General features: G+C 44.8%; 1 pseudogene; it reads right to left on the bottom strand.

Moving 5' to 3' along the window:
• Window positions 1–7,527: 7,527 nt before the first annotated feature.
• The window catches only part of LOC127680229 (putative E3 ubiquitin-protein ligase UBR7), a 4,814-nt pseudogene continuing 125 nt past the window's right edge, over window positions 7,528–12,216 (bottom strand).

Raw genomic sequence — 12,216 nt, 5'->3', positions numbered from 1 at the left:
TGCGAGAGGAACTGTGCTGCGAGAGGAACTGTGCTGCGAGAGGAACTGTGCTGCGAGAGGAACTGTGCTGCGAGAGGAACTGTGCTGTGAGAGGAACTGTGCTGTGAGAGGAACTGTGCTGTGAGAGGAACTGTGCTGTGAGAGGAACTGTGCTGTGAGAGGATCTGTGCTGTGAGAACTGTGCTGTGAGAGGAACTGTGCTGTGAGAGGAACTGTGCTGTGAGAGGACCTGTGCTGTGAGAACTGTGCTGTGAGAGGACCTGTGCTGTGAGAGGAACTGTGCTGTGAGAGGATCTGTGCTGTGAGAAGATCTGTGCTGTGAGAGGAACTGTGCTGTGAGAGGAACTGTGCTGTGAGAGGAACTGTGCTGTGAGAGGAACTGTGCTGTGAGAGGAACTGTGCTGTGAGAGGAACTGAGCTGTGAGAGGAACTGTGCTGTGAGAGGAACTGTGCTGTGAGAGGAACTGTGCTGTGAGAGGATCTGTGCTGTGAGAAGAACTCTGCTGTGGGAGGAACTGTGCTGTGAGAGGAACTGTGCTGTGAGAACTGTGCTGTGAGAAGAACTGTGCTGTGGGAGGAACTGTGCTGTGAGAGGAACTGTGCTGTGAGAGGAACTGTGCTGTGAGAGGAACTGTGCTGTGAGAGGAACTGTGCTGTGAGAGGAACTGTGCTGTGAGAGGAACTGAGCTGTGAGAGGAACTGAGCTGTGAGAGGTCAGTAAAGGAGGCCACCAAGAAGCATCAGTGTTAAAAAAAAAAAGCACTTGTCATTCTTACAGAAAACTCACTCGCTTTCCTCACGTACATGACAGGTCACAGTAGTCTGTGACTCTCTTCTACCCACATCCAAAACTCTGGGGCCGCAGGTGTTTACCACGGAGCTTAACCTTGTTCAGTTTACTTATACAGTGATAGATAGCATATCCTGTTTAGAAGAGAGGGTGAATGGGAGAGGAAGTGGAGGTAGCAAGTCAAGATAATTTGTGTAAATCCTAAGTTAACAATATGTTGAGTTTAATGTCTTTCAGTTATTCTTTGTAAGATGAAAACAATGTCTCCATTCCTGCGACCTCCTTAGCCATCTCAGCAACAGGCTGTAAGAACATAATAGTGGCCCGATCAGCCAAAAGGAATTAGAAAGGAACTTACCACCTAGAAAAGACGAAAGTGTAGGGAGATGAACAAGACAGTAGTTACCTTGAGCTGATGACTACCTAATGCCAAACCACAAAATATACCTGATTACATGCTCAAATACATCAACCAGAAATGAATTATTTTAAAATGAAGAAAGGTATTTCTTCTTCATTGTTGTTAGCTTTTGTGTCTTCATGTGAATCTGGGTGCAGGTGTCTGAGGAGGTCAGAGGATTCCCTGGAGCTAGTGTTACAGGCACCCAACACAGGTGCTAGGAATTAACTCTGACCTTCTGGAAGAGCAGTGCATGCTCTTAATTGCTGAGTCATCTCTCCATCCCAATAGATCAGATTTCAGGCTGGGCAGTAGTGGCACAGGCCTGTAATCCCAGCACTCTGGGAGGCAGAGGCAGGCGGATTTCTGAGTTCGAGGCCAGCCTGGTCTACAGAGTGAGTTCCAGGATAGCCAGAGCTACACAGAGAAACCCTGTCTCGAAAAAACAAATCCAAAAAAAAAAAAAAAAGTCATAGTTCAATCATGAGACATTACATTGATAGACATACAGGAAAAAGGAAAAAAAGAAAATGTGGATGGCTAAAAAAAAAAAAAAAAAAAAAGCCGAGCAGTGGTGGCGCACGCCTTTAATCCCAGCACTTGAAAGGCAGAGACAGGCAGATTTCTGAGTTCAAGGCCAGCCTGATCTACAGAGTGAGTTCCAGGACAGCCAGAGCTATACAGAGAAACCCTGTCTCGAAACAAACAAACAAACAAAAAACAACCCCCCCAAAAGAACAACAAGGATTAAAGGTCAAATGATCATTTGAGAGGCCAAACCACTGTTAAAATATTTCCTATGATGTAAACTATTTAAGTAAAACTATCCTTACCTCTGCACTTTACAAATCTTTATTTCCTGGGAGCCCAGTTACTCTCACAACTTTAATTACAAGTTGCAAATGAATGTAACTTTTGAGCTAGTACACTCTTAGTTAGGGTTTTACTGCTGTGAACAGACACCATGACCAAGGCAACTCTTATAATGACAACATCTAACTGGGGCTGGCTTACAGGTTCAGAGGGTCAGTCCATTTTTATTAAGGCTGGAGCATGGCAGAATACAGGCAGGCATGGTATAGGAGGAGCTGAGAGTTTACATCTTGTTCCGAAGGCAAACAGGAGAAGACTGGCTTCCAGGGAGCTAGAATGAGGGTCTTAAAGCAGACTCCAACAATGACACACTTCCTCCAACAAGACCACACCTCCTAATAGTGCCACTTCCTGGGCCAAGCACATTCAAACCATCACATACACAAATCCTAATTTCTGATTTCAGCTCTGGTGAATGTTACCCACCAGAACCGTACTTGGAAAGAATACGAAACACATGTTGGGAAGCCCTGACACCACCTCTGCTCCAAATAAGAAAACTTGTCTCTTACTTTAGAGATCTTCTAACAAAAGATATGTCATCCTGTAACAGAGAACAAACTTCATGTGTTGAGCAGCCAACAAGGAGTAAGACACAACTTGAAACCACACTGTATCAACTCAGCGTGAGTATGTGTAATGTGTCAGTGTGTGATATATATTTTTCTTTGGAGTTCAGTGATTGATTGATTTTACGACAGTGAGGGGAGTTGGCTGAGTGCCACAGGTATGGAATCGGGACAGCAATCTACCTGGGAGGACTATGCAAGGACGGGGATGACGTCTCGGCTGATTTCACAAGCCTGTAGCTAACTCCATCAGTCATTCACACAGTGAGTGACTGCTAAGGAGAGAATAGTCTGCTCTATTCTCTCCTTGAACGTGGAGGACTGGTCCAGGAAGGCCCCAAACATTCAAGACTCCTAGCCATACTCTATTGTTTCAAGAACTGTTTTTAATCGGCTTTGACCTCATGCCTTCAGGCACCAGAAGCTCACTTCTGAACACACTGAAATCAAGTGGATGATGTCGGGTTCATAAAATTTACTTTTATGGCCAGGCAGTGGTGGTACACGCCTTTAATCCCAGCACTTGGGAGGCAGAGGCAGGTGGATTTCTGAGTTCAAGGCCAGCCTGGTCTACAGAGTGAGTTCCAGGACAGCCAGGGCTACACAAGAAAAACCCTGTCTCAAAAAAACAAAAAAAAAAAAAAAAAGAATAAATAAAAAATAAAAAAAAAAAGGGAAAGGGAAAGGGAAAATCAATTGGAATGTAAACAAAGAATATAGAAAAATAATAAAAAATAAAAAATAAAATAAAATAAAATCTGGCGTGTAATAATTATTAATAATAACTAAATAATAATAATTTAATAATGATGATGATAATAATAATAAAAGAAAAGGCTGGAGTTGTGTTAGCATGTCTTCCTGCAAAGACTAATTAAAAATAAATATATAAATAAATACCCTTTCAATCTTCCAGAAAAAAATTTACTTTTATGTGAATGTGTGCTTTGGCTGAAGGTATGTGTGTTGGGATACTTCATTCCCAACAACAGCAGAGGAGATAGTCAGATCCCCTAACTGGTGATGCGGACGGGTGAGCCTCCATGTTGCTGCTGAGAACTGAAACTGGGTCTTCTGTAAGAGCAGAATGGTCTTACGCACTGAGCCGTCACTCCGGCTAAACTTAGTACAGACTATTGGTTGGAGTTAAAACATGTTTTAATCCATATAAAATAAGATTATTTGACCTCGATTTTCGCCAAACCATAATCCTAACCTTCTAACCCAAAGCTTAATCCTACCCTCTGGCTCTAACCCTAACTAACCAATAGCCCCAACCCTAACTCTATCTAAAGCTAACTACAACCCCAACACTAACCCCAAACCCTAACCACAACCCTGAAGGTGACTCCATGCATATCAGCTTCATTCTTTCTCTGAGTAACCCTAACCCTAAATCCCAATCCCTAACCCTACTGCTAACATTAACCCCTAACCTAACCTTCTAGCTCTAGCCCTAAGCTTAAGCTTGTAACCCATAACAACCTTAATTCTAGGATTTTGTTAAGCATGCAAGGTAAACCAGTTTGGATGTAGTAAATATTTAGATTGCCCAAATACTCTCATGTTAATAATTATTACATATAAAGCTAGCTGTAATACCTGCTAGCACTTTATCTCTTCTTTCTGGAAGCCTTGTTCCATGTGTGTGTGCATGCCACATGTGGAGGCATTTGTGTGTGTATGCACGCTTCTTTTTCCTGTGATCTATCTATGCCAGCCAGGGAATACTTGTTTTTAGTCAGTTTTACGTGCTGGGTTTGAACCATCTTTCTCTGCCTTTACCAGGAGACCTCTTCCCCCACTGAGTCTTGGGATTATCCTGCAGGTTTCTGCAAATGTGAAGGAGCTCAAGACAGGGGGTGACCAATCCCCCTTATGTGGTTTTCTGAGAGATTCAGTGAAGCTCCTTCTGACCCAGGAACGGGTATGTTTGTGATGCTTCTCTATGATGTCATTACAGGTCACGCGTGGTCCCCCCTTGATGCCACCACCGTTTTGGGTGGGAAGAAACCACTGTTCTTGTCCTCAGAGTCATCATCATCAGTTCCTCATGCAATCCCTACAGTAAAAGCCTGGTAAGATCACAGGAGCAGTAGCTGAAAATTGTGAATTTGAGGTGCATCAGGAAGCAAAGGCCAAATGATAATAAATCATTTTCAAATACAACAAAAAACAAGACAAACAAAACAGAAACAAAATACCTTCAAAGTTCCAAAAGCAAAGAAGTGCTGAGAACAAGCAAGACAGACCAAAAAGGCCTTCTGAGATCTAAAAGCAAGCAAACAAACAACAAATATCAGAACCAAAATATGCTCAAAGACAACAAAACAGATACTTTAAGCCAAGTACTTTGGAAGCAGACTAATATATATATAGGCAGGTTCTTTTTTAAGCAGCTCAGAAAAAAACAAAACAAAACAAAAGAAGTCTGAATCCCCCAAAAAAGAACTCAACAGTCTATCTGAAGAAATGGCATCAGAGGGTCTCGACTCGGTGGGTTTCTTCCTGGCTTCCATTCTGGCGATTCTACCAGTGAAAAGTGCGTAGAATCACATGTTGCAGAATAATTATTGTCAACACAAAACCCTCAGCACCTATTGTAACAAGTCCCAGACCTTAGCACCAGTGACTCCATGATGGAAGTGCTGTTCAGGCTGTAAAACTCAGCATGTAGACAGCACCGTCTCAGTCCAAACTAACGAAAAGTCCATCAAAGTCTATAGTTCTGTGAGTCTCTAAATGACCTAACCAACCTTGCCTTTTGACTCTGTAGCTCTGTTTCTGGCTAACTGTTCTTGTTAACTGAAGTATGACAACCCAGAACATAATTTTGTTCTTAATAGCTCCCCCTAAGAAAGGCTTGGCGCTGCCCTGGGATCCCAAACACCCAGTGTAGTCAATCACCTACTGGCTAATACAGACTTTTTGTTTTGTTTTGTTTTTTGGATTTTGGATTTGGTTTTTTTGAGACAAGGTTTCTCTGTATAGCCCTGGCTGTCCTGGAACTCACTCTGTAGACCAGGCTGGCCTCGAACTCAGAAATCCGCCTGCTTCTGCCTCCCAGAGTGCTGGGATTACAGGCGTGCGCCACCACCGCCCGGCTAATACAGACTTTCTGTTGGCTTAAATCCATGTCCGATCTGTCTTCTCTAGTAGATTGCCCACAACACTCATCCTAAAAGAGACTAAAAGATAGTTTGATTTGGAGCCATTCTGGGAACAGGAATTCTGTTCCTACATTCACTTACCTGACAGAGAAGCTCCCTGTTTTCCTTTGCTAGGCACTGAACTGTTTTTCTTTGCTAGGCATTAGAAACCTAATCTGTAGTTGTTACAGATGAACACCAGGTGGCGCAAGCTCCCCTCAGGATGGGAAATACATGGTTTCCTTAGTTAAACCATCTCTCTCTCTCTCTCTCTCTCTCTCTCTCTCTCTCTCTCTCTCTCTCTCTCTCTCTCCTCTACAAAGAGACACTCTGACTCAAAAAACAAAAACAAACAACAAAAAGAGCCGGGCAGTTGGTGGCACACACCTTTAAATCCCTTTAATCCCAACACTGGGGAGGCAGAGGCAGGCGAATTTCTGAGTTCGAGGCCAGCCTGGTCCACAGAGTGAGTTCCAGGACAGCCAGGGCTATACAGAGAAACCCTGTCTCGAAACAACAACAACAACAACAACAACAGAAGCTGCCACAAGTTTCTTTTTAATTGATTCTATTTGGATTTTACAGAAACCTGATGTACGTAAGCTCAGCAGTAATTTCTACAGAAATGTACAGATAATACCGGAGTTTCTTAAAAGCAACTCGTGACCGGGCAGTGGTGGCGCACGCCTTTAATCCCAGCACTTGGGAGGCAGAGGCAGGTGGATTTCTGAATTCGAGGCCAGCCTGGTCTACAGAGTGAGTTCCAGGACAGCCAAGGCTATACAGAGAAACCCTGTCTCGGAAAACCAAAAAGAAAGAAAGAAAGAAAGAAAAGAAAGAGAGAGAGAGAGAGAGAGAGAGAGAGAGAGAGAGAGAGAGAGAGAGAGAGAGAGAGAAAGAAAGAAAGAAAGAAAGAAAGAAAGAAAGAAAGAAAGAAAGAAAGAAAGAAAGAAAGAAAGGAAGGAAGGAAGGAAGAAAAGAAGGAAGGAAGGAAGAAAGGAAGGAAGGAAGGAAAGAAAGAAGGAAGGAAGAAAGGAAGGAAGGAAGGAAGGAAAGAAAGAAGGAAGGAAGAAAGGAAGGAAGGAAGGAAGGAAAGAAAGAAAGAAAGAAGAAAGAAAGAAAGAAAGAAAGAAAGAAAGAAAGAAAGAAAGAAAGAAAGAAAGAAAGAAAGAAAAGAAAAATAAATAATGCAACTCGTATCACATTTTTGGTTTGCATAAAATATGTGTTAATACCAACTGCCATATATTGGCCCAGAACATCTCTACAAGAAGACACTGCCCAATACAGACAGTAAGAAAACTAGCTGTGAATGTGTACAAAGGGAGGTTAGCGTGGAGGCCAGCCTTTCTCGGGCAAGCCCTCCAGCACTGGACGCTCGGCCTCTCTCTGCTGCTCAGCGACGCTCCTCTCCAACAGGGCCACTGAGCCTGTCACAGGCAGACAGCAACCTCGGTAGTCACATCAAACATCTGGGAAGGTAAGGACTTAGAGGACATGCTGCACCGTGGATAATGCTACTCTCCAGCTCAAAACATCCCAGACTTTTTTTTTTTTTTTTTTTGGATTTGGTTTTTTCGAGACAGGGTTTCTCTGTGTAGCCCTGGCTGTCCTGGAACTCACTCTGTAGACCAGGCTGTCCTCGAACTCAGAAATTCGCCTGCCTCTGCCTCCCAAGTGCTGGGATTACAGGCGTGTGCCACCACTGACCGACACATCCCAGACTTAAGATTGCACCTGAGGTTCCTAACTGAGGCCTCGCCAGGAGCTCAGCTCGGGCACAAAGGTATTGCTCGCAGCTAGGAACCTTGAGGCTCCAAAGTCGATCTTCACAGGACCTGGCATTCGGAGGTAGGCGGCTACAGCGCAGAAAGCCCGTCACTTGGGCCTTATTTGTAGGCTACTTCGTCTTGTCCAGGAATCGGTGAGAATTCACGTATACAACTGCTGCACACACACACACACACACACACAAAATACCCACACCAACATGCAGCCCAAAATGGCTTTCAGGTACTTCATTTAAGTTGTACCCGAGGTGCAACTGAGGACTCTTTGTGAATCAAAAGATGTTTTCCGTATAGACTGAGGGAGCTTTGAGGAGGTTTCACGCCGTCTGAGGACTTCCCGGGAGGACTTTCAGAAGACTCTGGTAAGGAAAGGAGACACTGTGCAGCTGTGTACACACAAAAACGCAACATGCGCGGGGCTGAGAGCTTTTCCGGTCCCCGCAGTCTATCTTCCACCACAGGTCGCCGGCGGGATTCTGGTCATTTTTAGGCAACAGCGAAGGAACCCATGCATGGGTGGGTTCCCCGAAAGTCCTGAGCATCGCGGTTCCGATGCTGACGTTCGTTCCTGGGGCAGCAGAACGGTGCGGGGGCTTTCTCTTTAAAAGCATCACGAAACTCAGAGAGAGCAAAGGCTTCCTGCGTGCTGCGTGCATCACACATCATCAATACCAGAACGTCCGAACCAGAAGCATCAGCCCTCCTGCTCTGACGGTGATCCAGAGAAACAGCTCCCTAGTCCCTTCCAAGCCAGGATCAACCCTCGGAAGGCAGTGAGGGGACTCGCAGAGCAGGCCCGGGGAAGATTTAACCCAACATACGGTGATCATAGGTGAGAGGAAGAGGGCCCTCCAGACACGGAGGACCCAGAAGGCAACACCTCTGTAAACACACATTTGGGAGTCATGGAACAAACTGGGGGGGGGAGGGGGAGGAAGCCGGGCAGTTGGTAGCACACACCTTTAATCCCAGCACTTGGGAGGCAGAGGCAGGCAGATTTGTGAGTTCGAGGCCAGCCTGGTCTATAGAGTGAGTTCCAGGACAGTCAGGGCTATACAGAGAAACCCTGTCTCGAAAAACAAAAAAACAAAAAAACAAAAAAACAAAAAAACCCAAAACAACAACAACAAAAAAGTGGGAGCTGGAGAGATGGCTTCCGGGGTGTCTGAAAACAGCTACAGCTAGTGAGCTTGGAGCAAGCGGGACCTCTAAGCGAGAGCTGGAGAGATGGCTCAGTGGTTAAGAGCACCAACTGCCCTTCTGAAGTTCCTGAGTTCAAATCCCAGCAACCACTTGGTGACTCACAACCCTCTGTAATGAGATCCGATGCCCTCTCCTGGTGTGTCTAAAAACAGCTACAGGAGAGGAAGTCTGTGGGATGAGGATCAGCTGAACCATCGAAGGAGCTCGGTGACAGACAAGGGGCTTCTGTTAGCGAGAAGGGAGCTTGAAGCCACAGGAGGATGGAAAGGCGACCAAGGTCTCTTCATTCTGGACGGCCTGACTGAGGAAGCATGGCGCTCACCCTAGCTGCAGTAATTCCGCAGCCCATCGGCTCTCTCTCTCTCTCTCTCTCTCTCTCTCTCTCTCTCTCTCTCTCTCTCTCTCTCTCTCTCATCGAAATTCTTCAAAGAACGGCTGGATGTCCTCTCTTAACAACTGCGCCTTCACCAGTAAATCTAATCAAGTCATTGTGCTCACAGCTGAGCTGCACTTGCTGGAGTCTCTACTTGCACTGCTAAGGGTGTCTACTAAGGGGTCCCTTCTCCTAGCCTGGTCACCCTTGCCTTTGTTCTCATGAGCTGGAAGTCAGGACCCACAGCTCGACAGCTCGACAGCGCTCTCCGAACCTTTGCACAGTCTTGGCAGGTGCACAGCCTGCGGCGGCCGCTCGGGGACCAACAGGGGGCAGCACGTTCCTTCGCAAACTGCTTGGCTTGGCGCGCCCCAAGTCTGCAACTCTGTTTTAATCTTTTCTTTCTTTTCTTCTTTCTTTATTCCTTTTTTCCTTTTGTCCATCCTTCCTTTCATTCTTTCCACTCATTTGTTTATTCGCTTTACATCCCAATACCAGTCCCCACCTTCCCACAGGCATTTTCCTTCTTAAGCATTGTCTGTAGGTCCGATTCAGAGCCAGAGCTGGTACAGGCTTCATCATTCTGCACAGCTTCGACTTCCTTGCCAGCATATCTAGAACAATCCTCTTTTAGGGTGCTATCCAGGTGACTCTATTTTCAAAGTTCCATAACTTCTTGATCGCCCATTCTGTCAATAAACAATAGCAAATATTCGGGTAGCTGCCAACAGGGTACTACAAGAAAGACCAGTGGGTCATACAAGCCTGCTCGCTATACCATCTCTTGGAAATCCCCACTCTTGGGGGGCGTGGGTAGCGCCAAGATGCCTGCGACGGCACCAGTCCTCACAGACCACCCACTGTATCATCTCATCTAGAACCTCACCTCGGGATCAGGATGAGGCCCCTTACGAATGCAGTGTAATCCAAAGAAGCTGTACTTACTGCACTAGTGCAAGAATTTACCTTCCATTTGCCAGGAAACAATTCGCATTCCAGATTTTTAAACTTGCTCTTTTTCACAATCACAACAAAAAATTTCTTTTGGAGTAGAGTTCAGTTTATAACTCCCACGGTGTAACTGCAAGTTAGACAAGTTCAGGCTGGTTCTTCTCACTCTGGCGCGCAGGTTCGAGGGGCATATCGTGCTTCTCTCTTCGCTGAGTACAGCGATGGTGTGGGATTCCTGCAGCAACTGCGTGGAATTCCTGCCGGAGGGCGCAGTACCACAATCGGTTTAGAGGACCACAACCCTTCGAGGCTGATAACAAGATGTAGCAAGCAACTTCGGGTGACTGGAAGGAGACAGGATTAATTTGGGCTTATGATGGAGAAGGTGAAGCAACAGAAGCTTGTTCACACCTGGGCTGACCAGGAATCTCTCTCTCTCTCTCTCTCTCTCTCTCTCTCTCTCTCTCTCTCTCTCTCTCTCTCTCTCCTTTTAGCTCCCTAATTTTTCTTTATGACATATACATTCTGTAATTTTTAGGCAAGCCCTCTACAGAGTGACACCCCTGTCTCAAAAAATAAAGATAATATAAAGATAATAAAGGCAAATTTTAAACACCACACTAGGGGCTGGAGAGATGGCTCAGCAGTTAAGAGTACTGACTGCTCTTCTGAAGGTCCTGAGTTCAAATCCCAGCAACTACATGATGGTGGCTCACAACCATCTATAATGAGATCTGACTCCCTCTTCTGGAGTGTCTGAAGACAGCTACAGTGTATTTACATATAATAAATAAATAAATCTTTAAACACCACTCTAGATATCTGACATTCAGAAACATCACTAGCCTTGAAGGAAAATGGTGTTACTCCATTATGATGTGCTTGTTTTCATCCTGAAAGAAGTTGCCACAAATTGTCATTTTCTAAATAACACCTAGAAAATGATTTAACACATTATCTTTAAAGTAACTGAGTACTTTTCAAGAATATAATTAGTATGGCTTTTCAGGATCTGTAAATTAAGGAAGTCTTAATTGTCATGACTTCCAGGATGCCAGTAATGCTAGTGCCTGGACGTTCATGATTCTTGTCTGGTAGGATATACACCAATGCTAATAAGTAAATTCCTAACTTGTGTATCCAACAGGGTTCCAGGAAGTGCAGGTTAGGTTTGACCAGTATTTCATAGTAAGTCATACCTTATAGACTCCATAAGTGCATTTAATTTAATTTAGTGTTTGTTTTAAGACTGGGTCTCGCCATGTAGACCAGGCTAGCTTACAAGTTCCGCCCATCTCTTGTAGGGAACAAGCAAAAGAAACGAATTTTAAGTACCACTGGTTCCTTGGTTTTTCTGACTCCATTTAATCATAGGAAGAAACTAAATTCAAGGCCCCAGGTCCTAGGGGAGCAGGGGACTTCCCCATACCTGAATAGCTTCTGTTGTAAACAGCTGTCTGTGTCCAGACATCTCAGGGACAACTTGTAAGTAGACAATCGTCTGAGTCCAGACATCTCAAGGACAATTTCTCCACCTTGCTGGTAAGGTCAAACAAGTTCGTGTTCCCAGGCCTAAGAATTTACGACTCAAGACTGTAGAAACTGCTGTTATCTAAACCAAGGTGCATAAGTTGTAAAAATACATAACTGATTGCCTGTTATGCCCTAATTAACTATATGCAGCTGACCTGTAATAAACTCTGAGCTCCAGACAAAATGTCTAGGAGAATGAATTAAGAACCTTGAAGCCAGGTGCCCTGGATACAGTCCAATCTCCAACGGGTACTCCCTTGCTTAACCCATAATGTCAAAATACAATTGGATAACACCGCAGCTCACCCAAGGCCCACCCCAACCCCTTTGCAAATTTCACCCTTTGAAAATGCAATATAACTTCTCCCTCACCCCCTGGACTCAGTTCAGATCTCAAACTGGCCACCTTCCTGAGAACTCAGAAAGGGAAGTTGCTGTTTTTGAAGCTTCTGTCTCTAAAGTTTTAGAGTTTTCTCAGCTTCCAGCCCAGACCAGACACTGACTCCCTAGTGCTGGGATTAAAGGCATGAAACACAACGCATTGCTTGCATTTGATTATAAACTCAAGAAAATCCTAATTGAAAA

This window comes from Apodemus sylvaticus, chromosome 3 (genome assembly GCF_947179515.1).
Source record: "Apodemus sylvaticus chromosome 3, mApoSyl1.1, whole genome shotgun sequence".
Classification (NCBI taxonomy): domain Eukaryota; kingdom Metazoa; phylum Chordata; class Mammalia; order Rodentia; family Muridae; genus Apodemus; species Apodemus sylvaticus.
The sequence above is the reverse complement of the archived record's forward strand: the minus strand, read 5'-3'. Positions and strand labels throughout refer to the sequence as shown.